Raw genomic sequence first — 27,197 nt, forward strand, 5'->3', positions numbered from 1 at the left:
TGGCTCTGCAGTGCCACACTCTTATGCTTCTCCTAAGCCCATCAGGCACAGTTTGAAATGGAATAGACTATACGGTCCATGCCAGCCAGGTGCTTCGGGGAATATGAAAGCTCTCGAAGACCAAACTGCCTGTAAGGAAGTTAACCAGCTTTTGTAACAAGACCAAGTGTGTCAAAGTTTCTGGTTGCAAACAACAAAACCCATCTGGTTACATTAAGTTGAAAAAAGATTTATTAGAGAATATTAAGAAGCTCACAGAACCTCTAAACCTACATATAGGAAATAATTCCAACCACACCATGTGCTTCCTCTAGACCAGTGATTTTCAGTGTGCTGTGAGAGGATCTTAGGTGTGCTGTGAAAAATTTTAAAGATCATAAATTATTTTCAAAAGAAATTCAAAGCACAGTAAGTATATTCTTTTTTTTTTTTTAATTCTCTTTCTTTAGATGGAGTCTCACTAGGTCACCCTCGGTAGAGTGCTGTAGTGTCACAGTTCACAGCAACCTCAAACTCTTGGGCTCAAGTGATTCTCTTGCCTTGGCCTCTCAAGTAGCTGGGACTACAGGCGCCTGCCACAACACCCGGCTGTTTTTTGGTTGCAACCGTCATTATTATTTGGCAGGCCCGGGTCAGGTTCAAACCCGCCAGCCCGGTGGGTATGTGGCCGGCGCCCTACCCACTGAGCTACGGGCTCTGAGCCCTGTTTTCTCACTTTTGATGATTCCTGTGCTTCTAAGCCCTGAGTCTTCAGGGGTTCTCCATGACAAATTGATTAATCTCCCAAGTAGACTGTAACTTGTGTTAGGTTGCCACTTGCTTTTTATCTTGCAGAGTGACCTCTTTTATTTGCTACTGTCTTCTCTTCCATTCTCTCTGTCCTTGTGGTTAATATACGTTTTAATAGTTTAGTGAGATTTGAAAGGGAGGGGAGACTCACTTGTATGATTGATACTGGCCATTTAAATGCAGAGGTTGACTAGAACCCTGAGGAGGTGATTCTAACCACAGCAGCTCTGGGTGTTCCCGAAGGGGAAGACCTGGGGTGGAGCGGGCCTGCCAGGGTCAGGAAGAGGAGGTGGGACCACTGCAGGGAAAGGAGATAGGAGCAGAGGAGGAGAGGCCCCACAGAGAGGCCAGAAATTAAGGGGGCATGTGCGAGATACAGAGAAGGGGGTTGGAGGGAAGCAGGAGAGAAGAAGAAAAGAAGGAAGCAACTAACATTTTCTGAAGGTCCATGCGGGGCCATAGGCAGGCTGCCTTTATAACGTTCATCTCATTTAAACCTCATCCTCTCTGTGAACAGTCTGAGTTCTGCCTGGTCTTTGCCCACTCCAGCCAGGGGGCATCTGTTTCATCCTCTTGTCTGCGTCTTCAGCCTCCTCCCTCTACTATACCCAGGGCTGCTGGCTAGGAACTTCCCATCCTCACCACTCTTGGCTTCATGAGGAAAAAAGGCTTTTGGCTGGTCCTACTGGGCACAGTGGGAATCTGTGAGACTCTAGGGCGTGCAAAAGTCACTTGGGCTTGCTGCCTTCTGGAGCTTTCAAAAAAGAAATGGGACACATACTTTTGAAATCTGAGGTCCCTGAACTGATTTAGGAGTTCTAGTACCCACCAGTCTGTCCAGCAACAGGGCACGGGGCTGGACTGTTGGGAGGCCCACCCAGGCATTTGATGCAGTAGGTCTCCTTTCTGACCTTCTCCCTCCGTCGGGTTCAGAGAGCTGTGATTCAATCACGTTTGTGCTGTGGCTAGCAATAAGGCTGAGGAAGCAGTACAATGAGGGCAGGATTTGAATCTCAGCTCTTTTCTTTTTTGGGGGTGGTGGGGGAGACAGAGTCTCACTATATTGCCCTCAGTAGATTGCTAGCGCACAGTAACATCAAACTCCTGGGATCAAGTGATTCTCTTGCTTCAGCCTCCCAAGTAGCTCAGGCTACAGGTGCCCACCACAATGCCCGGCTATTTTTTGTTCAGGCTGGTCTAGAACTCCTGAACTCAAGCAGTCCACCGTCTGGGCCTCCCAGAGTGCTGGGATTGCAGGCGTTCAGCTCTATTTCTTATGGGATAAACGAAACTGTCCTTTGGGAATTTGCCAACAGAGCATCATTCTCTCTTACGAAACACGTGTTCCGGGGGAATTCATGTGGAGGTCAGAGTGGAAGCCGGTGTGAGTGGGTCCAACAGAAGGAAACATGGCTGTCAAAAGTGTTTGAGTTCATCGGCAAGTTCGGCCTGGCCTTAGCCGTTGCAGGAGGCGTGATGAACTCTGCTTTGTATATGTGGATGCTGGACACAGAGCTGTCATTTTTGACCGATTCCGTGGAGTGCAGGATATTGTGGTAGGGGAAGGGACTCACTTTCTCATCCCATGGGTACAGAAACCAATTATCTTTGACTGCCTCTTTTGACCATGTAACGTGCCAGTCATCACTAGTAGCAAAGATTGACAGAATGACAACATCACGCTGCACATCCTCTTCCGGCCTGTGGTGAGCCAGCTTCCTCGAATCTTCACCAGCATTGGAGAGGACTGTGATGAGCGTGTCTATTACTACAGAGATCCTCAAGTCGGTGGTGGCTGGCTTTGATGCTGGAGAGCTAATCACCCAGAGAACTCACCTCCAGGCAGGTGAGCGATGACCTTACGGAGCGAGCAGCAACCTTTGGGCTCATCCTGGAGGATGTTTCCTTGATGCATCTGACTTCGGGAAGGAGTTCACAGAAGCGGTGGAAGCCTAACAGGTGGCTCAGCAGGAAGCAGAGAGGGCCAGATTTGTGGTGGAAAAGGCTGAGCAGCAGAAAAAGGCAGCCATCATCTCTGCTGAGGGCGACTCCAAGGCAGCAGAGCTGATTGCCAACTCACTGGCCACGGCGGGTGATGGCCTGATTGAGCTCCGCAAGCTGGAGGCTGCAGAGGACATTGCATTCCAGCTGTGGCGTTCTCGGAACATCACCTACCTGCCAGCGGGGCAGCCTGTGCTCCTCCAGCTGCCCCAGTGAGGGCCTGCCCTGCCTGTACTCCTCAGGCCAACTGGGCCACAGCCCTGATGATGATGAACACCACCTCCCTTCTGCCCCACCCAGAAATCACTGTGAAATCTCATGATTGGCTTAAAGTGAAGGAAATAAAACTAAAATCACTTCAGATCTCTAAAAAAAAAAAAAGAAAAAAGAAACACGTGTTCCCCCGCGGCAGCCTCCGCCTGCCAATTCACCTACAATCAAGAGGCACGGGGTGCAGTGACAGCGCTCTGGCCACAAGTCGGCGATGTTTCCCCAAGGATCGGCTGGCGGAGGATTTGCGATTACAAATTGGCCGCTGGAGGGAGCCTTCTCTGTCTGCGGCCGCCCTTCTTAAACATAAACAGGCTCGCGCCGGCTCCTCTCCCTGCGTGACCCGTATTCCTCTTCTCTCTCGATAACGTATCTTGGACGCCATTCTAGGTCAGCGCATGCATAGCTATCGGTGGTTATTTATATTGTTTCCAATTCCAGGCAATTGTAAAATACTTGCAGTGATCCTGCCGCACATTTTTTGCCCGAGCCGGGCTGATTGTATAACCCAGTCCTCACCTGTGGGCAGGAGCGGGCTCCCCTGGTTCTCGGAAGGTGCGCTGACTGACCCGGCTCCAGAAGGGGGCGGTGGGTTATTGGGCATGTGAAGCGCTGCCCCTGCCCTCCAAGCCCCTCTCCTTGCCTACTGTGATCTCACCTAGTTCTCCTCCTAGCTCCTTCTTCAGATCTTCCTTCCTGGGTTCCTTTAGGAGCCCACCCGACCTGTGTGATGACTTTCAGGGCTCTTCCCCCCACTTTAATCTTTCTCCCTCGAATGTTTCATCTACTTCCGTGCTTTCAGTAGTTATCAGTACACTGAGAACTCCCAAATAGTTACCTGTAGTTCAGGCCTTTTATCCATAGATACATAAATGGTTTCTTGATGTTTCATCCACTCCTTCAATGGGTGTGGAACTTCTGTTACATGCCAAGCTGTGTTTTGAATACTGATAATACAGCCCTGAACGAGACAAGGTTGCTCCCCACCCATGTGCATCTCACCCTTTGGGTGAAATTAGGGTAAGGAGACAAACGTGAACCAGATGAGTGTACCTGATGGTTTCTGAGGGCAAAAAGGCATCTGAAGAAAATAAAACAGGGTGATGGGTTATGAATAAGTTCTGAAGTTAGGAAAAGTTTCTGAGGAGAGAATATTTAAGCTTAAACATGAATAAGAATCATTTGTGCAAATCCTGGGGGTAGGTCTGTGTAGACAAGGAGGAGCAGGTGTGGTGTGCTCGAGAGAGAAGGTTACTGTGGTTTGGGGCAGGAAGTGAGAAGAGAAATATGAAATGAGGTTGGCAAGGGCCACACCCCCAAAGCTTGGGTTCTATTCTAAAGGCATTCAGAAGCCACTAGAAGGTTCTAAGTGAGGAACAATTTAAATGATCACTCTGGCTACTTGAGTGTTCTTTAGGCATCTCAAGCTCAGCACATCCCAGGCTGGATTTATTATCAGTTCCTCTAAACTTTCTCTGTCTTTTGGATTCTGCATCTCATAAATGGCACCACTGTGTTCCCAGTTGCTAAGGCAGAATCCCGGACTTTTCCTCACCCACCCCATGTCCGTTTCTATCACCATGTTCACTTTACTTCATCTTTCAAGTTTAGGTTACTTGCTGAGGATGTAGCAATCCTTTCAGGACAGGGTAGGTCCCTGTTAGATACGTTTGTACCACCCATAGTTTTTTTTTTTTTTTTTTTTTTGGAGACAGAGTCTCACTTTGTCACCTTCAGTAGAGTGCTGTGGTGTCACAGCTCATAGAACCTCAAACTCTTGGGCTTAAGCGATTCTCTTGCCTCAGCCTCCAAAGTAGCTGGGACTACAGGCACCCACCACAATGCCTGGCTATTTTTTGGTTGTAGTTGACATTGTTGTTTAGCAGGCCCCGGCTGGATTCCAACCCACCAGCTCTGGTGTATGTGGCCGAGCCTGCCCATACTTCTTTGTAGAACATTTCCCAGCTGTGATGAGTAATTGCATAATTGGAGTCCACTTTCTTTCCCCTGTGTGTTGCTAGCTCTGTGCCTGGTTCAGGGCAGAAGAGATTTTGGTTCACCTCCAAAAGGTGTATTCATTTTGACATTTCTTTCACTTTACCTCCACTGTCTGGTATACGTCTCATTGTGGACACACAGACCTTTGTTCACATCCCATCCACCTCTTTTGCGTCCTTTCTCTTCCCAGATTGGAAACTCCATACTGCAGGGGATGACTCTGCATGTGGCGTGTTAAGGGCACTAAACCAAGGACCTGGCCCAGAGTTTATCTTCGGAGAGCTGTCTTTCTAAACATGACCACACAGAATGTCTCAAAGTGCTAATCCCAAGATTAATGGACCACATCTTTGAAGGACTCAAGGACCTGCACACAGAAAGGCCTTCAGACTGCAGACTTCACGAGGAGGGGGCCTTATTTGTCTTCTTCATTGTTATAGCTTCAGAGTTCAAGGTAGGACCTGGTCCATGGTGAATGTTCAGTGACCGTTGAATGTAAATAGGCAGAAAAGTAGTTGCATGAAAAGTAAGGTCACCATCCATAGCTTCAATATTGTGGCAGTTACAAGCCCTTTATCGGAAAGACAATAGAAACAAAAGTCACACTTGTGCCTTTACCTCTGTCCTGTTTTTCCTACTTTTTTATTACCCAAAGATCTTATGGTGTCCTTCAGGCTTCGAAAATAATTGTTTTGTATAATATGAGCATTTCCTTAAGAGTGAGCGAAGTCAAACTGCCTGGAGGTGCATAGGGAACATAAATCTTAATAATTAGGAGTTCTGATTTACAAGCAGGGAGGTATTTTTCACTGAATGAATGAGTGGAGTAGGCAGTGAATAAATTTCCACGTTGGCCCCTGCTTTCTAATGATGGTAGGCTACTGTTCATGTTAATTACTTTCCAACATACAACTGCCAACAGTTCATCAGCAAGCATTTATCTACCTGGGGTCTGTAGACGTTGTGGAGGACACAAAAGGAATATGGCATTTCTTCAAGAGATTTTCAGTCTAGTTTGGGTGGCAGGTGTATGTACTCACATGAATGAGGTGGGGCCGAATTGGCAAGCGCAGTGGTTCTTTGTTCTGACTCCACAGGGTTCTCATGGGCCACATGTTCCCATCGGAGGCATCCATTATGCACAGGTCCCATTAAACACCTGAAAAGGATGGGGAAAAGAGGGCTAATTGCAGCCATAATTATGAGAATGGCCAACATTCACTGTTTCCTAAGGGCCAGGAACTGTGATGGGTGGTTTCAAGCATCCTCTCATTTGATCTTTACAACAACTGCCTGCAGTAGCTATTACTTTCTCCATTTTACAAATGAGGAAACCAAGATTAGACAGGTCGGGTAACTTGCTGGAGCTGACACAGCAGGGGTTAGGGATCAAGAGCCCTTGAGGCCTGAGTCTGTGCTTTTAGCTCCAGCTCTGTGTTGGTCTCTCCACACTGGCTCCTCTACTTTCCATATTCTAAGGGGAACAGGCTGCCTCTCCCAAAACTTCCTGGTAAAGAATCTCTAGACCAGAAGATATGGGAATTCAGGACTGTGTTGAGGTGGGAGGACTTCGTTGATAAGAAGGTGCCTTAGATCGTTCTTTGAAGGGATCCAATTTACTTGGAAGAGGTAGAAGGAAATTCAAGGGGGGGAATATGAAGAAAAGAAGATGGTATGACCTGGCTCAGCACCTGTAGCTCAGCGGCTAGGGCGCCAGCTACACACACTGGACTTGGTGGGTTCAAACCCAGCCTGGGCCTGCCAAACAACAATGACAACTGCAACAAAAACAACAAAAATAGCCAGACATTGTGGTGGCTTCCTGTAGTCCCAGCTACTTGGGAGCCTGAGGCAAAAGAATTGCTTAAGCCCAAGAGTTTGAGGTTGCTGTGAGCTGTGATGCCACAGCACTCTACTGAGGGCGACATAGTGAGACTGTGTGTCAAAAAAAGAAAAAAAAGAAAAAGAAGATGGTATGACCAAAGCCCAGGTGTTTGAGACACACTCTCTCACGCTTGGGTGTGCTACCGTTACTGTGCCAAGAAACCATCAATGACCCATCTGTGGGGTGTAGACTGGAGATCCTCGTCCCCTGGGACAGTCGGGGGACTGAGCGGATGTCTCTGCCTCTGCAGCTTTTCAATTGTGGTGCTCACGGCGGGACCAGGTACCAGAAACCAAGAGAATGGCCAGGCTCTGTTCCCAACTCTGTGCTGCTGGACCAGAACTTCCAAGTGGATCTGTGAAGGTCACTGCTTGGGTGACAGGGGCTGGTATTAGTGACACTTGTGCTGTGTTTTCACCTTACCTTACAAGCCAGCCACAAAGGGCCATATGCTGTTCTTGGGTGAGAAATGTGAAGGAGGCCAGGTGGGGTGGCTCACGCCTATCATCCTAGCACTCTGGGAGAGTGAGGCAGGAGGATCACTTGGGGTCAGGAGTTTGAGACCAGCCTGAGTAAGAGAGACCCCATCTATACTAAAAATAGAAAAATTATCCAGGTGTTGTAGCACAGAGCTGTAGTCCCAGCTACTTGTGAGGCTGAGGCAGGAGGATTGCTTGAGCTCAGGAATTTGAGGTTGCTGTGAGTTAGGCTCATGCCACAGCACATGACAGAGCCAGACTCTAGCTCAAAAAAACAAACAAACAAGAGAACAAAAAAACACCGAGAACGTAATTTCTTTGAAGGGTAGGTGCGTATGCAGTATGGAGTTTCCGATCTGGGAAGAGAAAAGATGCAGAAAAGGGGGAGGGATGTGAACCGAGGTCTGCAGGTCCCTTTGCCGAGGTGACTGTGACTGCAGTAGTATTCAACAGGGAGGCATGTAGCACTTGTTCTAGGATGAATTCTTGAACTTAATTGTCAGCCCTCAGATACGGTTATGTCATTGGTAATACAACTGTGTTTCTATGAAAGTGAAAACTCACTGAGGTTGGTATCATGGCTTTTTATCAGAGAGAAAATAACTTAGATCCTGCGCAGGGAAATATAAGCTCGGGGTAGCATTGCAGGGTGATGGTTTGGAGAAAACCCTTCGGGAACACATACACCCGTCTCATTCCCTGCGTAGAGAAGTTTGTGTCATTGGGTCCAGCTTACCTTTGTTACCACGCTGTGTCCATTTTTTGTTTTCATTGTCTCAACCACAGAGAAGGCACCCTGCCTGATCCTTAGCCCCAACCCTCTCCTATCACAGCAGAAGTAGCTTTCCCATGATGGCAACTGCACTGTTTTTATTGAAAGGAGCCAAGCAAAGGGGTGGACATTTGGCTTGAGAGTTGATGAGCTGGGTCCAGGTAAGGACTTGGTTTCAGGCTACGAGGGGAGAAACCCGTTCACACCCAGGCCGGCCAGGTGGGTGGGAGTTGGGAGGACGGATACGCGCCACACTCCAGGCATCTGAGGCTCGTTTCCTCTGGCCCTTTAACAGTCGTTTCTGATGTTTTGCTGAAACACACACAGGGGAAAAACATGCTTCAGGCAGAGAACACAACACAACAGGGAGCTCACGCAGGTCCATCTAGCCTCTTCCCGGGGACATCGGCGTGTCAGAGTGGCTCCCACGTGCGATGAATATCGATTCCCCCTCTTTATTGCACTGGGGCGAGAGGCTCAGGGTGACAGGGACATTCTTGAGGCCAGAGGAGGGAAGAGGCAGAATTTGAACGTGTCTCTCTGACCTCAGACATTGCTCTGAATCAACCGTTCCCACTTCTGAACAACAGATGTCCTTTGTGGTGTGAGAAGCACAAATGTGTCCTGGAAACGTGCGGCTGCAGAAAAGGAGGTGTGGCTTTCCTCCATCATAAAGAATGATTGAGTGGGAGGGTAGAGGAGCCGGATTTTGGGGGTGAAGCTGTGGGCATGGTAGGTGAGGGCGAGGGTGAGGAAGAGGAGCCAAGTGAGGGAGTTTGTCCCTCTTTCCTAAATGATCCCATGCACCTTGAAGGCCTTTTGAGCTCCAGTGACATTGGGGGTGGGGATCTAAGTCATCATGTGAATGAGCTGGTGTGTCATTCATGTCCCTGGAGCCCTGGTTGTGTATCATCTGTGTGCAGGGCAGTCACAGTCCCCACATCCAAGTGACCCCCCCCAGTGCTGAGCCAACTAAAGGCATCCCTGTGAGAGGCACAGAGGGACTCACCAGTAGGGTGACCAGGGCCTTTATCTGCTCAGCTGGCAGGGCATCCACCTCTGCTCTGAGTTTATGCAGGATACTCTGGAGCGGCAGAGACAATTCCAGAGGAGTGGACACTTTCAGGAAGTTGGAAATGCAGCTCTGAAAGAAATCTTTGAAATACTCATTCATCTCTCTGCAAGCAAGTGCTGGAGGAAAGAATTAGAAACTTCAATACTGCTTCTGTTGTGCAATAATACTGTAGGACACAGGCAGTCGTTCATAATATACTTGCACATGAAAAAATAAAATCAAGTGACAGATCATTGCACACACCGCATGAGCATGGTCCCACTTTAGCACCAAGAGGTTTATATTTGTGTGTGGCTGGACGTAGGTTATGTATTTGGATATAAAAACGGAAGATGTGACAATTTTTATAGCACAACCTGCATTTTTGATTTGAGATATGCCATCTTCTCTAGGTTTTATTTATTTTCCATGAATTTTAAATAGAAGTCTTGAATTATGTAGCACCAAATCCCTGTGGTGAGACTTTTGAAAATGCACTAAGCCTTCTGGATAGAAGTTGTGACACCTCTCTGATGGCCACTGCTGGCTGGGCCTGTGGCATCAGGTGGGGCGGTCACTCCCTCCTCCGTGGAAGTTTTTCTGGGAGAAGACCGCACCATGCTGCAGACAGTGGCCAAGGTGGTGAAGCCTGTTGCAGACCCAGAGTCATTGCAAACATAGCCCCTGTCAGATCTGGAACTCAGAGGCACAAGTCATTCTAGCCAAGAAAGCATCCACTATGTGTCAGAGGTGTCTTTGTCTGAGGATCAGAAGCTGGTATTATGTCACCGACTTTTCTATAAACCTGCTCTGTGACCTCTAACTATCTTTACTCAGATTCCTCATGTGTTATATGGGTGTAATCCTTACTTGCTTAGAGGTATATCATGACTATCACATTAGATAATCAACGGGAAAAGCCTTATGCACTTATGCATTACCATTATTATATATTTTTTGAGACAGAGCCTCACTATGGAGACTCTGGCACCTTGGTAGAGTGCTGTGCTGTCATAGCTCACAGCAACCTCAAACCCTTCAGCTCAAGGGATCCTCTTGCCTCAGCCTCCCAAGTAGCTGGGACTACAGGTGCCCGCCACAACACCCGGCTATTTTTTTTTTTTTAAGAGGGTCTCACTCTTGCTCATGCTGGTCTCAAATCCTAAGCTCAAGCAATCCACCCACCTCAGCCTCCCAGAGTGGCAGGGTTACAGGCATGAACCACTGCGCCGAGCCTAAAACAATACTTAGACGATACTTCTTAGTAGGTAGAATAATGACCTACTCCCCAAATCTCCATGTCCTTAACCTACAACCTGTGAGTATGTTATGTTACATGGCAATGTGAAATTACAGTTACAAACTTAAGATCAGCTAGTTAGCTGACTTTAATATAAAACAGATTATTGTGTATTATCTGGGTAGGCCCAATATAATCACAAGGATCTTTAAAGATAGAAAAGGAATAAAAATAGAGAATCAGAGAGATGGCCATATGAGAAGGACTCAGCTGATGTTGTTTCTGCTTTGAAGGTGGAGAAAAGGGTCATGAGCGAAAGAAGGGAGTGGTCTCTAGAAGCTGAAAAAGGCAAGGAAACATTCTTCCCTAGGGCCTGCAGAAAGGAAAGAATGTTGTTGTCACCTTGATCTTAACCTGGTAAATTCATGTCAAACTTACGATCTTTATAATTGTAAATAATAAATTTGTGTTGTTTTTTAAGCCACTATGTTTGCGATAATTTGTCACAGTATGGACAGAAAACTAATACACATATGATTCTTAATACTACCACTACCGTTTATGTTTCAGGCACTGTGCCGGACACTTGTTCCACCTTAGCTGAATAATCCTCTCAAAACCCAGTGATGTCTGTATTGTCATCTTTCTTTTATGGACTGAAATGGAATAGATGCTAACTTGGCCAAATTTACAGCAGGTGTGAGGCAAAATACCATGCTTTTGGCCACCTCAATTTAACATACTTCCATCTTCTTAAACAAATGTTCGATATTATTTTTTCTTCCACTTCTTCTTTCTTTTTTTTTTGTGTGTGTGTGAGATAGAGCCTTACTCTTTTGTTCAGGCTAGAGTGCCATAGTGTCAGCCTAGCTCATAGCAACCTCAAAATCCTGGGTTCAAGTGACCCACATGCCTCAGCCTGCTGAGTAGCTGGGACTACAGTTGCCCATTACAATGCACAGCTAATTTTTCTATTTTTAGTAGAGATGAGGTCTCGCTTTTGCTCAGGCTGGTCTCCTGCTCCTGAGATCAAGGGATCCTCCTGCTTCTGCCTCTCAGAGTGCTGGGATTACAGGTGTGAGCTACGTGCCTGGCAGATATTATTTTTCTTGTCACAAGTATTTAGACAAGTTTAGTCGGGGCTGGGTGTGGTGGCCATGCCTGTAAAGCTGACACTCTGGGAGGCAGAGGCCCGTGGATTGCTTGAACTCATTGGTTCAAGACTAGCCTGAGCAACAGCAAGACCCCGTCTCTAAAAATAGCCAGGTGTTATGGCGGGTGCCTGTGGTCCCAGCTACTCGGGAGGCTGAGGCAGGATAATCACTGGAGCCCAAGAGTTTGAGGTTGCTGTGAGCCGTGATGTCACAACACTCTACCGAGGGTGACAAAGTGAGACTCTGTCTCAAAAAAAAGAGACAAGTTTAGTCAGGTATCTCAAAAATTTATTTGCTATTAAATTGGTTATGAGAAATTCTGTGTTCAAAACTTATTAACTGACTGAATAATGAAAAGTTTACGTTTATTTTTCCAAGCCAACAGTCTACCTAAGGCCATTTCCTTAGAAGTAAAAAACTGCGTATTTTATCTTGCAGATGGCACTTACGTTTGCTCCAGGGAATGTTTGCCCATAGATGACACTCACCAGAAGAGAAGAGTCCCAATGAGAGCAACAGCAAAGCCAAAGTCACCTTCATGATTGAGCAAGGTGGTTAGAATAGTGTTCAAAGGCCAAAGCAGGGATTTTGCCTTCTTGGCACCTGCTGCTTATATTCCTGGCAGCCCCACCTACCTAGATCTCACCTGACAGAGCCCTTGCTTAGACTCACTGCAGATAGCTTGTAGCATGCCCTGGGGGGCAAGCAGAAGGGAACACAGAGATCCCAGAGCCAAGTTACTCACTCTCCCTCTGGCCACCTGGAGGCAAAAGTTAGCCTCTTTTCATAATTACACTCACTTACCCCTGGTACAGCCCTAAGGGAATTGAAAGCATTGTTGGGTTTCTCTGGTCATAAAGACAAGATCTATGACCACTGTCTCCCTGGAGGGCAGAGTAGAAGGTTGGCTAACTTTGTTCGCAGTTGCTCAGGCTCAGTGCCTTCACAGAGAGCAAATTACCCTTGGAATCTCTTGTTTTTTGTTTCCCTTTCCTGAAATGGTGGAGCAGAGAACAGAATTCTGGTCTTTTTTGTTCTTGTTTTTTTTTTTCCTTAAAAAATGTCTTTTTAATAGCCGGGCGTTGTGGCAGGCACCTGTAGTCCCAGCTACTCGGGAGGCTGAGGCAGGAGAATCGCTTAAGCCCAGGAGTTGGAGGTTGCTGTGAGCTGTGTGAGGCCACGGCACTCTACCGAGGGCCATGAAGTGAGACTCTGTCTCTACAAAATAAAAAAAGTCTTTTTAAAAAAAATTTTTAGATTAATATGAGGGTACAAATGATTAGGTTACAATGTTTGTGTTTGTTAGTAAGGTCCCTGTTGTAGTTGTGTTTCACCTCCTGGAGGTGTGCCATGTACCCTTATGATATGCCCATGAGGTGGGAGCACATCAGTTCCGTTTCCTCCCTTCCCTCCTCTCTCTCTCTCCCCCTCCCTTTTTTCCCTTCCCACAACTTGAATTGAATTGAGTTTTTCTCTTGCGTGGGTGTGTATTAGTTCATCTACTGGCTTCATATTGGTAGTGAGTACATTGGATATACTTGCTTTTCCATTCTCGTGGTACTTTATTAAGAAGGCTGTGTTTCAACTCTATTCAGGTTAATACAAAAGATGTAAAGTCTCCAATTATTTTATGGATGAATAGTATTTCATCGTATACATATACTACAGTTCCTTAATTCATTCCCTGGTTGATGTGCACTTGGGTTGTTTCCACATCTCTTGGTGATTGTAAATTGAGTTGCAATAAACAATCTAGTGCAAATGTCATGATAAAATGATTTTTATTCTTTTCTTTCTTCTTCTTCTTTTTTTTTTTTTTTGAGATAGAATCTCACTATATTGCCCTCAGTAGAGAGCTGTGGTATCACAGCTCACAGCAGCCTCAAACTCTTGGGTTTAAGCGATTCTCTTGCCTCAGCTTCCCAAGTAGTTGGGACTACAAGGCACCTGCCACAACGCTTGGCTATTTTTTGTTGTAGTTGTCATTGTTGTTTAGCAGGCCCTCGCCGGGTTCGAACCTGCCAGCCCCGGTGTATGTGACCAGCACCCTTACCACTGAGCTATGGGCACTGAGCCTGATTTTTTTTTTATTTTGGGTAGATACCTAGTAGTGGGATTGCAGGGTTAAATGGAAGGTCTAATTTGAGTTATTTGAGGATTTTCCATACTTCTTTCCAAAGAGGCTGTGTTAGTTTGCAGTCCTACTAACAGTGTGAAAGTGTTTCCTTCTCTCCACATCCATGCCAGTATCTGCAGCTTTGCAACCTTGTGATGTGGGCTATTCTCACTATGGTTAGGTAATATCTCAGGGTGGTTTTGATTTACATTTCCCTGATGACTATGGATGATGAGCATTTTTTCATATGTTTGTTGGTCATTCATCTGTCTTTTTCAGAGGAGGTTCTTTTCATGTCTCTTGCCCAGTGATCCATGGGTTTGTTTGCTTTTTTTTTGTTGATTAACTTGAATTCTGTAAATTCTAGTTATCAACCCTTTGTCAGCTTCACAACATGAAAATATATTTTTTCATTCTGAAGGCTTTCTTTTTGTTTTACTTGTTGTGTCCTTAGCTCTGTAGAAGGTTTTCAGCTTAATTAAGTCCCATTTGTTTATTTTTGTTGTTGTTGCAATTAGAACTCTGGTCTTTATTGAGTTTCTGGAAGCAATGAGTAGTTAGTGAGATAGATGAACCATTGCAACTTTGAGGATGGAATGTCCTTGTCCCCTGCATACAGAATTACAGAGCTACACCCATCAGAATTCAGGAGTTCCCAAGAATTTTGATTAGATTTAATTCTGTAGTCATTGAGCACTATGTGTCATGCTTGTGCAGAGTCAACAAGGAAAGGAATAAAAAGCTAAGTTTCCTCAATATATAAACACAAAGAGATATACAACAAGCACATTACAGTAAAAATATTGAAAGCCAAAGACAAGGAGAAAAATCTCAAAAACAGCAAAAGAAAAATGACTCATCATTTGTAAGAAGATTAACACCTGACTTCTCATCAGAAACAATGGAATCAGAGGCAGTGGGATAAAATATTTAAAGTGCTCACAAGGAAAAAAATCTGTCATCCAAGAATACTTTATCCAGAAAAACTATCTTTTAAAAATGAAGGAAGAATAAGGACATTCCCAGATAAAAGAAAAACTGAGAGAATTGTATTAAAAATGCTAAAGAAAATTCTTTAGGCTGAAAGCAGTTAAAAAAGAAAACACAGAGAGCACTGGAAAAGGTAATTATCCAATTATAAAAGACTGGATTATTTCTTGTGTTTATTTCTTCTTTTAAATGATTTAAAAGGAAATTGTATAAGACAAAATGTGTATGATGTATTGTCAAGCCTGTATCATACAGAAATATATCTGCCAATAACAGCACAAAGGAAGTGGATTGGGACAAGGCTGTATCGGGATAAACAAATGACTCTACAGGGCAACTCAAATCCATAAGAACAAAGGAAGAGAAACAGAAAAGATAAAAAGGAGGTTACTATAACAAAAACTATATTGGCTCGGTGCCTGTGGCTCAAGTGGCTAAGGTGCCAGCCACATACACCCGAGCTGGCAGGTTCGAATCCAGCCTGGGCCCGTCAAACAACAATGTTGGCTGCAAGCAAAAAATAGCCAGGTGTTGTGGCAGGTGCCTGTAGTCACAGCTACTTGGGAGGCTGAGGCAAGAGAATCGCTTAATCCCAAGAGTTTGAAGTTGCTGTGAACTGTGATGCCACAGCACTCTATCCAGGGCTATAGCTTGAGACTCTGTCTCAAAAACAAACAAACTATAGATACTTGCTCTCTTTCCTTCTCTCAATTTCCTTAAGAGAGATAAAATTATGTATAGTAATAATTACAACAAAGTATTATTAGATTTTTAGCATTTATACATATAATGTCTATAACAATAATACCATAGAAAGGAGGAAAGGGAATAAAGCTATGTAGGAGTAAGTCTTCTATTTTTCACTTGAATTAAGTTAGTATAAATATAAATCTGACTTTGATAGTGAAAATGTGTATGGTAAATCTTACAGCAACCGCTAACTGAGCAACATGATGAAGATATATTCAAAGACATTTAATATTGCAGGTAAAAGAAAGCAGCAAAGGAAGGATGGAGGAAAAAAATATAGGAGGCACACAGAGAACAAAAAGTAAAATGTCAGCTATAAATGTAACTGTATTAATAGTGATGTTAAAGATTAATGCATTAAATAATCCAGTCAAAAGACAGAAATATTTAGATTGTACAAAAACATACAAATATATACTGTGTATAGGAGACAAACTTCTTATTCAGTGCAGATACATGTGTATTGAAAATACATAAAAGTATGAGAAAAAATATAATAAGCAAATGGCAACCTCAAGAAAGCTGGAATAGCTAGAAGAGAAATAGACAACTCAATAATAATACAGACTTCATTACCCCACTTACAATAATGAATAGGAAAACTGGACAGAAGAGAAAGGAAATAGAAGACTTGAACAACACTATAGACCTAACAGACATCTGTAGAATAATCACCCAACAATGGAGGAATATACACATTCTTCTCAACGCATGAAAAAAATTTTCCAAGATAGATCATATGATAGGCCATAAAACAATCCTTAATGAATTTAAAGAATAGAACCCATTCAAAATGTTTTCTCTAAACCCAGCAGAATGAACAATAAGTCAACAACAGAAATAAACTGGGGAAAATGAGAAATACATGGAAATTAAAAAACACACTCAATGACCAGTGGGTCAAAAAAGAAATCACACAGGAAATTAGAAAAATACTTTGATAATCTCTTATGGAATTAAAGTTAAAAAATAGAAAAATACCTTAAGACTTATGGAAATGAAGGCAAAGAATATCAAAAATAGTGAGATGCAGCTAAGGGAGGGCTTAGAAGGAAATTCAGAGCTATAAATGCCCATATTAAGATAAAACATCTAAAATCAATAACAACTTTCTACCATAAAACATTAGAAGGTAACATGGCTGACTAGAAGTATTTCATGCCTCCCTCTTCCACATAAAAGAACCAAAGTAGCGTATAGACAGTCACACTTTCGGTACATAATCCAAGAGAGAACACTGGAACTCGACAAAGAAGTGACAGGGGACACCAAAAATGGGGAAGGAGGAGAAGAGGTAGCTTCTCTGGTTGGGGTTGACTTTGAGCCAGGGGTGACTCCCCACTGCAGAGAGGGGTAAATAAAAGACTTCTAGTAGTCCTTGTCCCCACCGAGGAATCATGCAATCCTGTCCACAGGAGAACCCCTCAACTCTCCCAACCCCAGAAACGTAAACCTAGGAAGCTGCCGGAAGACTGCAGGATAGATCTGCTTCAGGCAGAGAGGGAGCACTGGGCTCTACACCCTTTCTGAGGGCCAAACACCTGCAGCAAAGAGTCATTTATTTTGAGAACTAGTCTCTAGACCCAGTGGTGCTGGTGCTGGGGTATTATGGAAACTCGGGCTGTTGCTATGGGATAGGGAAGCAAGCCAGGAGTGCTCTTGCAGCTGGGACTAGGAAGTGAGCAGGGCCTAGGTGGCAGCACCCAATGCCAAGAATGAGCACTGCTAGAATCTGATATGGGGACATGTTGCAGGGAGTTGGTTGTGAGCTGAGTATGGGCTCCTGCAGCCAGGGTTAGGGTGGGAGAGGAAAGAGCCTCTCTAGAACTGGAGCATGAAGGGGACATGTGTTTCCCCCTTGTTGGCCCAGGGTATAGCCACTGAAGACAGCAACACCCTCTTTAGTGATGGGACCTCAGATGGCTGCTATGGCCCCTCACTTGAGCACTCCTCCTGCAGGGGGCCTGAGGATCATCCTGCCCTTGCCCACCAAGGCTGGTACCTACTCTCACTGAGCACAAGTTTGCTGAACACAGCTTCACTCCTCTACTTGGCGTGCTAGTCCCTAGCGCAACTGCACCACAGCCTCCCTAATAATAACTGCACCCTAACCCACTGAGGAAATCACAGACACCACTAATGCTGTATACAGCCAAGGAAATCAGAGACTACACTCAGAATCAAATCCCTACCCAACCAACACCATAGATACATCTTTAGGAAAAAGTCCTCCCCTACAAAAGTAAATTCAAAGATAGGAAGAAGTGGATGTAACAGCACAATACTGTTATCTTGGTGACAGAATTCCATCTCGCTGTGTGCCTGTGTGTCTCCAGGGGCTACATGGCTGACCTCGCCTGCCTTTCTTCTTTCTTTTTCTATTGCAGGAGAGAATACTGGTGAAGTGTACACATGAGTTATTAAAAGGATTTCATGCTGGCTCCACCGTCTTTCACTGATCCGCCCCGCAGCATGTAGAGGTTTCAACGTCTGGCTTTAATAAAGTCCTCACCCTGCACTTCCGCACTGGTCTTGTCATGATCCTCCCGTCTCAGGCCTCATAATGAAGTGGCCTTTTGCTGTGGGTAGTGTCAGTTCTGGAGAACAAATATCCCCTTGCCAAACACTGCCTGAAGTTCAGGCTTCACAACAGTAAACTCATGGTGGGGACCCACGCCGCGTTATGCTGCAGCGTCCCGGTTCAGGATTCGATGAGTGAGAAGAACACTTAGGGGTGAACAGGAGCTGAGCCCTTCCTGCTGGTCCTGCAGCAAGGGGACCCCCTGCCTCCCTGTCTGCCCAGGCCTGGGTTCACATGCGGCAGCAGCTGGAGCGTGATGTCCCTTCAGAGCCACAGTCAACCTGCTCGGTGGCCCCTCTCCATGGTGGTTTGGCTCCTATGCTTAGGCCAGTATGAATTATCTGCAGTTTAACACAATTTTAGGCCATGTGCAGGTTTCCACCTGGACCAAAATGTGTGTTTGGTTCCTGGCTCTGGGAGCTCCTTGGTGTCCCCACACTCTACCATCCCTAAGGCTCTTGTCTCCTCTCCACCTCTCCAAGAGCCCCGGAAAGCTGAATTCAGCTGTCCCCTGAATACCTCCCTGCAATACTGCACAGTCATTTCAGTGGCACCTCACTGTGTGAAGTTCACTGCTAGTTCAGTCTGCACACTCAGCTTGGTGGACACAAACCCTCACTGAGCTCCTGCAACAATTGATATTATAATGCTTGCAAGTACTGGAAATTTCTATTGACTGAGCACTTGATGTGTATTTTTCTGGAAGACACACACGTTCTTTCTCTCTTGGTTCTCAGTACTAGCCAGGAGAGTCAAAGGTTGTTAACCATGATGTAACATGAGAGGGAGAAACGCTCTCCCTAGTGGTCCTGAGCCTTGTTTTTCCTCTCTGTTTTGGAGACGCCTGGGAATCTTTCAAAGCAAACGATGCCAGGCTTTCCTCAGGACACGTGTATCAATCAGTCTGTCTGCAAGTGGAGCCCAGGCAGCCTCCCTCCTGCACCTCCCACTCCACGTGGAGGTGCAACGGTCTAGTGAATTGGGGAGGTAGTAGTTGGGAAACAAGCGTTCCCCAGGACACTTAGAGAGTCACCTCCTGGGCTTTTTCTTTGTTGTCGATATCATTAATTTTCAGGAACTCTAGTTCAAAAATCTCAGGCTGAGTTTGGTAAGAAGAGAGGATTGGCACATGCAGGGTCTCTTGCCTTTATCCCTCAGGCTTCTCCCAGGAGCCCTGTGCTAAGTAGGGTCTCATCATGTGTCTCCACGAACATGATGAACAATCTCTGCAGAGAGTCTCTTCCTCTGAAGTATCTTCTCCCTACAATGCGTCTTACACTTTCCAAAAAGCTCAATGTTCAGAAAACAAAGCTCTGTTTATTTTCACAGTTTTCTTTAGAGTAAACCTTCAATGAATCTCCGTTTCAAGAAATAAAGCTCAATATTTCCATTGAGAAGTTAGAATATTCAAGTTTTTATGATAATCAACACTTCACATTTTTAAATTTTATTTTAATCATTCATCACTTGTACAGTATTCACTGTTGAGACTGAAATGCTTTCCACTAAAAATGTCATTCTCTCTCAACTGAATAGGAAACAAAACCAAAGTTGGTGGACGTAAGTCCTCATGTTACACAGCTAATGGGAGATAGAATCCTAAAGCTGATTCCAACTCCCCATGCATGTGTGAGGGGAAAGGGCCACTTCCTTGGTTGCTGTGGCCTCTCCTTTCTTCAACCCCTTTCCAGAAAAGAGAGGCCAAGAGATGTTCCTCACTGTCTGGGGGTCTCTGTAGAGGAGTCACACTGTTCCCTCACTGTTCCCCATGTCACCATGCCCACACACGCACCCCAGGGAGGTCAGTCTTTGGAGGCCTCTGACATATTTCGGGCACAGGGTGGGATGTGGGGGGCTGGAATGGTAAGGACTGAACACCAAGTAACACAGCCCTGGAATCTCAGCCCCAGGCTCTGGCCAAGGCCAGGAAGGCCCCTGGCATAGGGGAGGCCTTGATGACTTAGAAACGGCCATCTTACTGCAAACTGAGATGTTGCCAAGACCTAGAGAAAGAGCTTCACCTCCAAAGACACGTCTGAAGTTGATTTTTACTAGCCTGGTAGGTGAGAGGAGAACAAAGTGTATAGCAGATTCATAGCTGAAACTTACAATTAATGAAAACTCGATGGCCATCTAACCTTCGAAAACATCTTCTTTAGGCTTTTTGTACAAATACTCAAATCACTGAGAAATGTGGATCTCTAACAGAGTTACCTTGATGTTGACTATGGCAAGGTGTTTCCAATGCCAAAAAATTAATGTGCCCACATCCAAGGTCTTCCTGAGCCCTGAGCACCAGTCAAATGTACTCTGAGCCCCTCATACTTTATATGTCAACAGAGACCCCCCCTCACTCTGGATAGAACCTGTGGGTGATGGATCTTTGTAGCATGTCATCACCGCAGGGGATCAGTTACTATCAGTCACTCCACCCGGAGCACTGAAGCCCCCTCGGCTCTTCCAGTTTCTTTACTGCATTCAGGAACCTGAGGCAAAGTATCTTTTTAGAGAGAAAAAGTTACACCAGCAATACAGTATTCTGAACTTTTTGCTTTTATTCTCCCTGTAAGGCATGATGTGCAAAGTGGAGTATTCTGGGCTGAGTTACTATTAATTGATTCACCAGAGAATGATCAGGTTTCTGGGTCAACATGGAGATTAGTGTGGGCACCATGTACCTAATGGAGGGTCCTTTTGAGATGAAAAAATAAGAAATCTCTGAAGGGATCTCTGGCCAGCAGGTGTCTGGTCAGGTCCATCAGGGCAGGACACTAGGCAGAGCCCCCCATAGCTCCTGGCCAGGGAGACAGTCTCCATTGTTAAAGTCCTTCTGTTCCCTTTGGAATGAGGGAGGCCAGCCATGGCCAACCACCGGCAAGTTATCCTGTAGATCCACAGCTCTCTTCCTGCTGTCTGTCCTCTTCCCAAATCAGGTATGTTCTTGGTCACTGCCACTCCAGCTGAATGATGGAAAGATGTCACCAATAATCCAGACAGCAAACTTGCATTCTCTAGAAATTAGTAACAGGCTCTTCTCTCTGACTCTCTCACATACTCCCTTTCATAAACCTGAGCCAACTTTGTTTTTCTTTCTTTTGTCACCTTTACCTCTTCCCTGATTACACCGGGACGGGTTTTCTGTCATGTGAGGTTTTATCCCCAGAAGGCAAGTCGCTGCTTTTTCTATTTTCCTGGGCAAGTGCCATTTACTGACAGGACTCTGCACTTGCTGTTCCCTCTACCCAGAACACTGTTCCAGGATCTTTCCCTGGATATGGCCGTCTACTCATCAAGCCACAGGTAACATGGCACCTCATCCACAGGCTGAGGGGTGGCCCATCTACGACAGCATCTGGTTGTGTGGATGGTTCGTGTTCTTTGCAGCAATTACCACTTTCTGACATCTCTGATTGATTTTCTTTGGAAAGAAAAGTACACAAGAAAAAAGCAGCTGGTGGAACTTGTTCCTACAACTGAATCTGTGGTAAGGAGCTCAGGGCTCAGCTCATAGGAGAAGCTCTGTAGTTACGTGTTCAACAATGTATGGGGGCAGGATGGAAACTGTCATGTATTCATGGTCATCTCATATTAGACCACAGGATAGAAGCTTTTCTACAGTGTGTACAGTCCTTACAAAGCTGGAGCATGGTGTCATTTGTACACATTTCAAAAAGGAAAAGAGAACTCAGAGAGACCAGAAGTGCAATTTCCCAAAAGACTTGTCATGAGTCTGTGTGGCCTCCAGGATCCAAACCCACAAGTACCATTACCATTCAGGACCCAGCACTGCCTGCCCCGATCAAGGAGTTACTCTGCTAATTCACAGCAGCCCCTGAATCAGTAGATTGAAAACTGTAAAAGGCAACAAAGAACAAAACAGAAATTAATTCACAGATTCATAATGGAGTGAATTTAAAAAGAAGAATTAGCCAGGTGAGTCTGGTGGAGAAAAGGACAAAAGAGAAAAGAAATAAACCCCCAATTTTCTGTAGAGTTTAGATCTTAGTAAGTTTTCTCAAAACTTGAAACACTTTTTGAAAAAGGAATGTGTGCAGGCGAGGAAGGGCTGCTTCGCAGAGGGCAACTGTGTTACTGCACCCAGCCCAGCTGTGATAACAGAGGACAGACAGGATGTGAAGCCTTCAGACCCTGAAGAACAGGGAGAAGAGGCAGCAGATGAAGGGAAGCAGCAGGAAAATTAGTACAAGAAGTGGGAGAGGAACAGAAGACCACAGTAATTGTAGCAACAACGACAACAGCACAGGCTCACACTGTTGGATTTGGTTTAGGGTTTGGGAAACACTTTCACATCCATTTTGCCTGAAGCCACATGTCATTACTACTGTTCCCAAATTGTCAGGGGTCCAATAATCACTGTCTTCTTGGTTTCTACTCTGGCTTGCTGGGCTCCCCTAGGAACATGGGGATTGTTTCCTTGTCCCAGGCCAGGCTGAGTCTCTGACTCATTCCCTCCTTCCTGGCAGGGACTGTGCCACCTGCTTGGCGATAAATAGAGCCGCCTGGGAGCTCCTTCCACAGTCACTTCCTTGCTCCCTGCCACACGACACTAGACAGCTGACTGTTTCGGGCTCACCGTGAAGCTCCTGATGGTCCCACTGCTGACTGCCCTCTGCCCCTGCTGCTTCTCAGGTGAGCCCTGTGCAGGGGGGAGGCCAGGAGATGGGGGCATTGCTGGGCCCCTGTGGATGAACTTCGGTTCCCCAAGCTCCAGCACAGGAAAGCCCCAGGACAAAAGGTTTACATGCAATGGACCTCAGGATTGTGTTCATTCCAGACACTAAAGCAGGTAGGTGGGCTGTGCCCTGCAGAGGAGCTGCACACAGAGTCTCACTGCCTTCTGGGTGTCTCACCAGGGTCACCATTACCATGAAAACCAGCACAAGTCTCAGTTTTGAATATTGGACCTCGCTTTCTCAGTGGAAGAAAAAAAAGACATGATTGAAGACCTCCTGGCCTCCAGAAACCATCAAACAATCATGAGGCTCCTGAAATGTGGAAGGAAAAGGGAAACCTCCCAGAGAGAAGGCTCAGGCTGCAGCGTGTGACCTGGTGTCTCTCAGCTTGTGGTCTCGCCTGCATTTGCAGAGTTGATCTGAGTTCTCTTTGGGATGCCCCCAGGTCTCAGGTCTTTCCTTCTCAAAAGGAGACGAGAACTCCCACTCTCGGGGGCTCCTCCAAGCAATGAAGATCTAGGGGGAGGTCAATGCCCTGGCAGCTGGAATATGGCAGCACTTACCCTTCACAGAGGGAGATGCCTTTTAGCATTTGCAAAGCCTGCTTCCATATCCACCCTATTAAATCCCAAAGCAGGTGGATGTGGGCAAACAAGTGATCTGCTCACAGTCAGAAACCACACAGCCAGGCTAAGTGCCCATAGCACAGTGGTTGCAGTGCCAACTACATGCACTGAGGCTGGCGGGTTCCAACCCGGTCCGGGCCAGCTAAACAACAATGACAACAGTAACAAAACCAGCCAAGGGTTGCGGTGAGTGCCTGTAGTCCCAGCTACCTGGGAGGCTGAGATAAGAGAATTGCTTAAGCCCAAGAGTTTGAGGTTGCTGTGAGCTGTGATGCCACGATACTCTACTGAGGGTGACATAGGGAGACTCGGTCTCAAAACAAACAAACAAAAAATCACAGACCCAGAGTAGAACAAGTTCACATGAATGAGTCCTGAGCTCTTTCCCCTCCACCACAGGGATGGGCACAGCAGATCTCTTCACAAACGGAAAGTTCTGTGTTATGTTCTTTGTTGTGACAAGATTGAGACTCAGGTCAAAGTAGTGGACTATATTCCAGATGCAATACTTCTATGATGGGTAGGAATTCTCCTTGGCACATATCCCCTCAACCTCATCAGGTATGCAACCCAATGTGGGGAAGGAGAGGGTGGATCCCACTCCCACTTACAGGGACAGGATGAGGGGACATCACACAATTCTTTTGGGGGGTATTAGAAAACTCAGTAATCAGGGTAGGTAAATTTTGACCAAATAGTTGTAAAAATGAAAATTAATGCCTAATCCATGGTAAGTGAAGCTTAAAATTTTAAGTCAAGATTGATTGAGTCCACCCTACTTTGCATGCTTCACCTCATGGGCTGGACATGGTTCCAGCCCTGTACCCACTATGTGAGGTTAGAGTGAGCTCAGAGGAGTCACAACTGGCCTGGAACAGGGACTCTGAGCACGACCTCATGTCAGAACCCAAGAGCCCGAGGACCTCAGAGAGGATCTGGTGGGCAGGTGATGGAATGAGGGGCCAGAAAGCACCTTCCAGAGGGAGCCCAGGGCTTGGGGAGCAAACTGAGGAGGAAAGTGCCTTGCAGAGCCCTCAGTCCCTCCCTGAATCCTCCCGTGCCTGTCTGTGTCTGTCCCCCACACGCCCTTCATGGGAGGCCCTGGAAAGCCTCTGTTTGTATAGGAGAACAGAAAGGAACTTTAATATTTTGCAGTTAGTTTATTGAGATAAAGATGTATTTGAGGTTTCAACAAGTGTCTTGCAGTTTTCACTTAAAAGAACGGAAGAAGAAAGAAAAGTTGTGTTTCCTAGCAATCCGCCATGATCATGATCTGTCTGCCGTATCGGAGCCAAAGTTCTTGTGGGATGTTAGTAGTCTTTACATCATTCGCTGTCATAGATGATTTGCTGGAAAACAAACACAGACATGACAATTAGATTTTCAACTCACCCTTGCAAAGGCAAACATGTAAATCCAGAAACTGTTCTCCTTGTTGTTTCCCTGCAATTGTCCACAAATATCTCACTCCCAAGAAAATTAGCTCTAGTAGCAAAATGTGAATTATCCCTTGTTTATCCATATATATATATTTTTTTTTTTTTTTGGTTGGGGATTCATTGAGGGTCCACGAAACCAGGTTACACTGATTGCATTTGTTAGGTAAAGTCCCTCTTACAATTGTGTGTTGCTCCCAAAACGTGTGTCACACACCAAGACCCCACCCCCTCCCTCCTTCCCTCTCTCCGCTCTTCTTTTCCCCCACCCCTCCCTCCTTCTTTCTCTCTCTGCTGCCCCTTCCCCCACCTGCACCTTGTCATTAATTCTCATTAATTGTCCTCCTATCAAAATTGAGTACATAAGATTCATGCTTCTCCATTCTTGTGGTGCTTTACTAAGAATAATGTCTTCCACTTCCATCCAGGTAAATGCAAAAGATGTAAAGTCTCCATTTTTTTAATGGCTGAATAGTATTCCATGGTGTACATATAACATAGCTTGTTAATCCATTCCTGGGTTGGGGGGCATTTAGGTTGTTTCCACATTTTGGCGATTGTAAATTGAGCTGTGATAAACAGTCTACTGCAAGTGTCCTTATGGTAAAAGGATTTTTTTCCTTCTGGGTGGATGCCCAGTAATAGGATTGCAGGATCAAATAGGAGATCTAGCTTGAGTTTTTGGAGGGTTCTTCATACTTCCTTCCAAAAGGCTGTATTAGTGTGCAGTCCCACCAGCAGGGTAAAAGTCTTCCCTTCTCTCCACATCCACGAGATGTGCACTATGAAGCAGTTTTGTTTATTTTGTTTTGTGGGCCATTCTCACTGGGGTTAGATGGAATCTCAGGGTGGTTTTGATTTGCATTTCTCTCATAATTAGGGACAATGGCACTAATGTACACAGCTATGACTTAACAATAAAAACAAATTAAAAAAAATTAGGGACAATGGGCATTTTTTCATATGTTTGTTAGCCATTAGTCTGTCTTCTTTAGAGAAGATTCTATTCATGTCTCTTGCCCATTGATATATGGAATTGTTGGCTTTTTTCCTGTGGATTAATTTGAGTTCTCTATGGATCCTAGTTATCAAGCTTTTATCTGATTCAAAATATGCAAAAATTCTTTCCCATTGGGTAGGTTTGCTTTGGTTGTTGTCTCCTTAGCTGTACAGAAGCTTTTCAGTTTAATGAAGTCCCATTTGTTTATGCAATTGCCATGGCAGTCTTCTTCATGAAGTCTTTCCCCAGGCTGACACGTTCCAGTGTTTTTCCTATGTTTTCTTTGAGGATTTTTGTTGTTTCATGCCTTAAATTTAAGTCCTCTATCCATCTTGAATCAATTTTTGTGAGTGGGGAAAGGTGTGGGTCCAGTTTCAGTCTTTTACATGTGGATATTCAGTTCTCCCAGCACCATTTATTGAATAGGGAGTCTTTCCCCCAGTGTATATTCTTGTTTGGTTTATCAAAGACTAGGTGGTTGTAAGATGTTAGTTTCCTTTCCTGGTTTTCTATTCGATTCCAAATGTTTATGTCTCTATTTTTGTGCCAGTACCACGCTGTCTTGACCACTATGGCTTTGTAGTACAGACTAAAATCTGGTATGCTGATGCCCCCAGCTTTGTTTTTATTACTAAGAACTGCCTTAGCTATACGGGTTTTTTCTTCCAGTTCCATACTTTTTTCCAGGTCTTGAAAGTACAATGTTGGTATTTTAATAGGAATGGCATTGAATCTGTAGATTGCTTTGGCAAGTATAGACTTTTTAACAATGTTGATTCTTCCCAGCCATGAGCATGGTATGTTCTTCCATTTGTTAGTATCTTCTGGTATTTCCTTTCTTAGGGTTTTATAATTTTCTCTATAGAGGTCCTTCACCTCTTTTGTTAGGCATATTCCTATGTAGTTCATTTTCTTTGAAGCTATGATGAAGGGAGTTGTGTCCTTAATTATCCCCTTATCTTGGCTGTTATTGACGTATACAAAGGCTACTGACTTATGGACATTGATTTTATATCCTCAGACATTACTGTATTTTTTGATGACTTCCAGGAGTCTCATGGTTGAGTGGATTTCCTTTTGGTTATTTTCCACTTTATCAGCAATTTCCTTCATTGTTTCCTTCATCTCCTCCATTGTTTTCATCAACTGTATTTTAAATTCCCCTTCTGTCATTTCTAACATTTATAGGTGGGATCCTCTGTAGTAGCTTTCTCATGGTCCCTTGGGGGGGTTTGCTGTGGATTGGTATTTCATGTTGCTAGGATTTTTTTGCTGATTCTTCCTCATGAGAGTTGTCTTTTATCTGTTTCCTTGTTCTAATTTTCCTTTCACTTCCTCTTTAAGTTACTGTGCCTCTGGCCT

The 27,197-nt window shown here is 45.1% G+C and overlaps 2 long non-coding RNA genes and 1 pseudogene across 3 annotated transcripts; 2 read left to right on the plus strand and 1 right to left on the minus strand.

Annotated features, from left to right (window-relative positions):
* Window positions 1-2,374: 2,374 nt before the first annotated feature.
* LOC128565664 (prohibitin 1-like) lies at window positions 2,375-3,131 on the plus strand (annotated as a pseudogene). The gene has a single exon (XR_008374307.1). The product of XR_008374307.1 is annotated as a prohibitin 1-like (transcript).
* A 4,235-nt stretch (window positions 3,132-7,366) lies between these two features.
* On the minus strand, window positions 7,367-13,395 carry LOC128565673 (uncharacterized). The gene is made up of 3 exons (XR_008374309.1): window positions 12,131-13,395; window positions 9,204-9,385; window positions 7,367-8,506 (listed from the first exon to the last, which is right to left on the minus strand). It is a non-coding gene; the product is annotated as an uncharacterized LOC128565673 (long non-coding RNA).
* LOC128565672 (uncharacterized) lies at window positions 10,389-12,152 on the plus strand. Its single transcript, XR_008374308.1, has 3 exons — window positions 10,389-10,905; window positions 11,059-11,116; window positions 12,081-12,152. It is a non-coding gene; the product is annotated as an uncharacterized LOC128565672 (long non-coding RNA).
* Window positions 13,396-27,197: the final 13,802 nt, after the last annotated feature.

The sequence above is a fragment of the Nycticebus coucang genome, chromosome 14 (assembly GCF_027406575.1).
Source record: "Nycticebus coucang isolate mNycCou1 chromosome 14, mNycCou1.pri, whole genome shotgun sequence".
NCBI classification, from domain to species: Eukaryota; Metazoa; Chordata; class Mammalia; order Primates; family Lorisidae; genus Nycticebus; species Nycticebus coucang.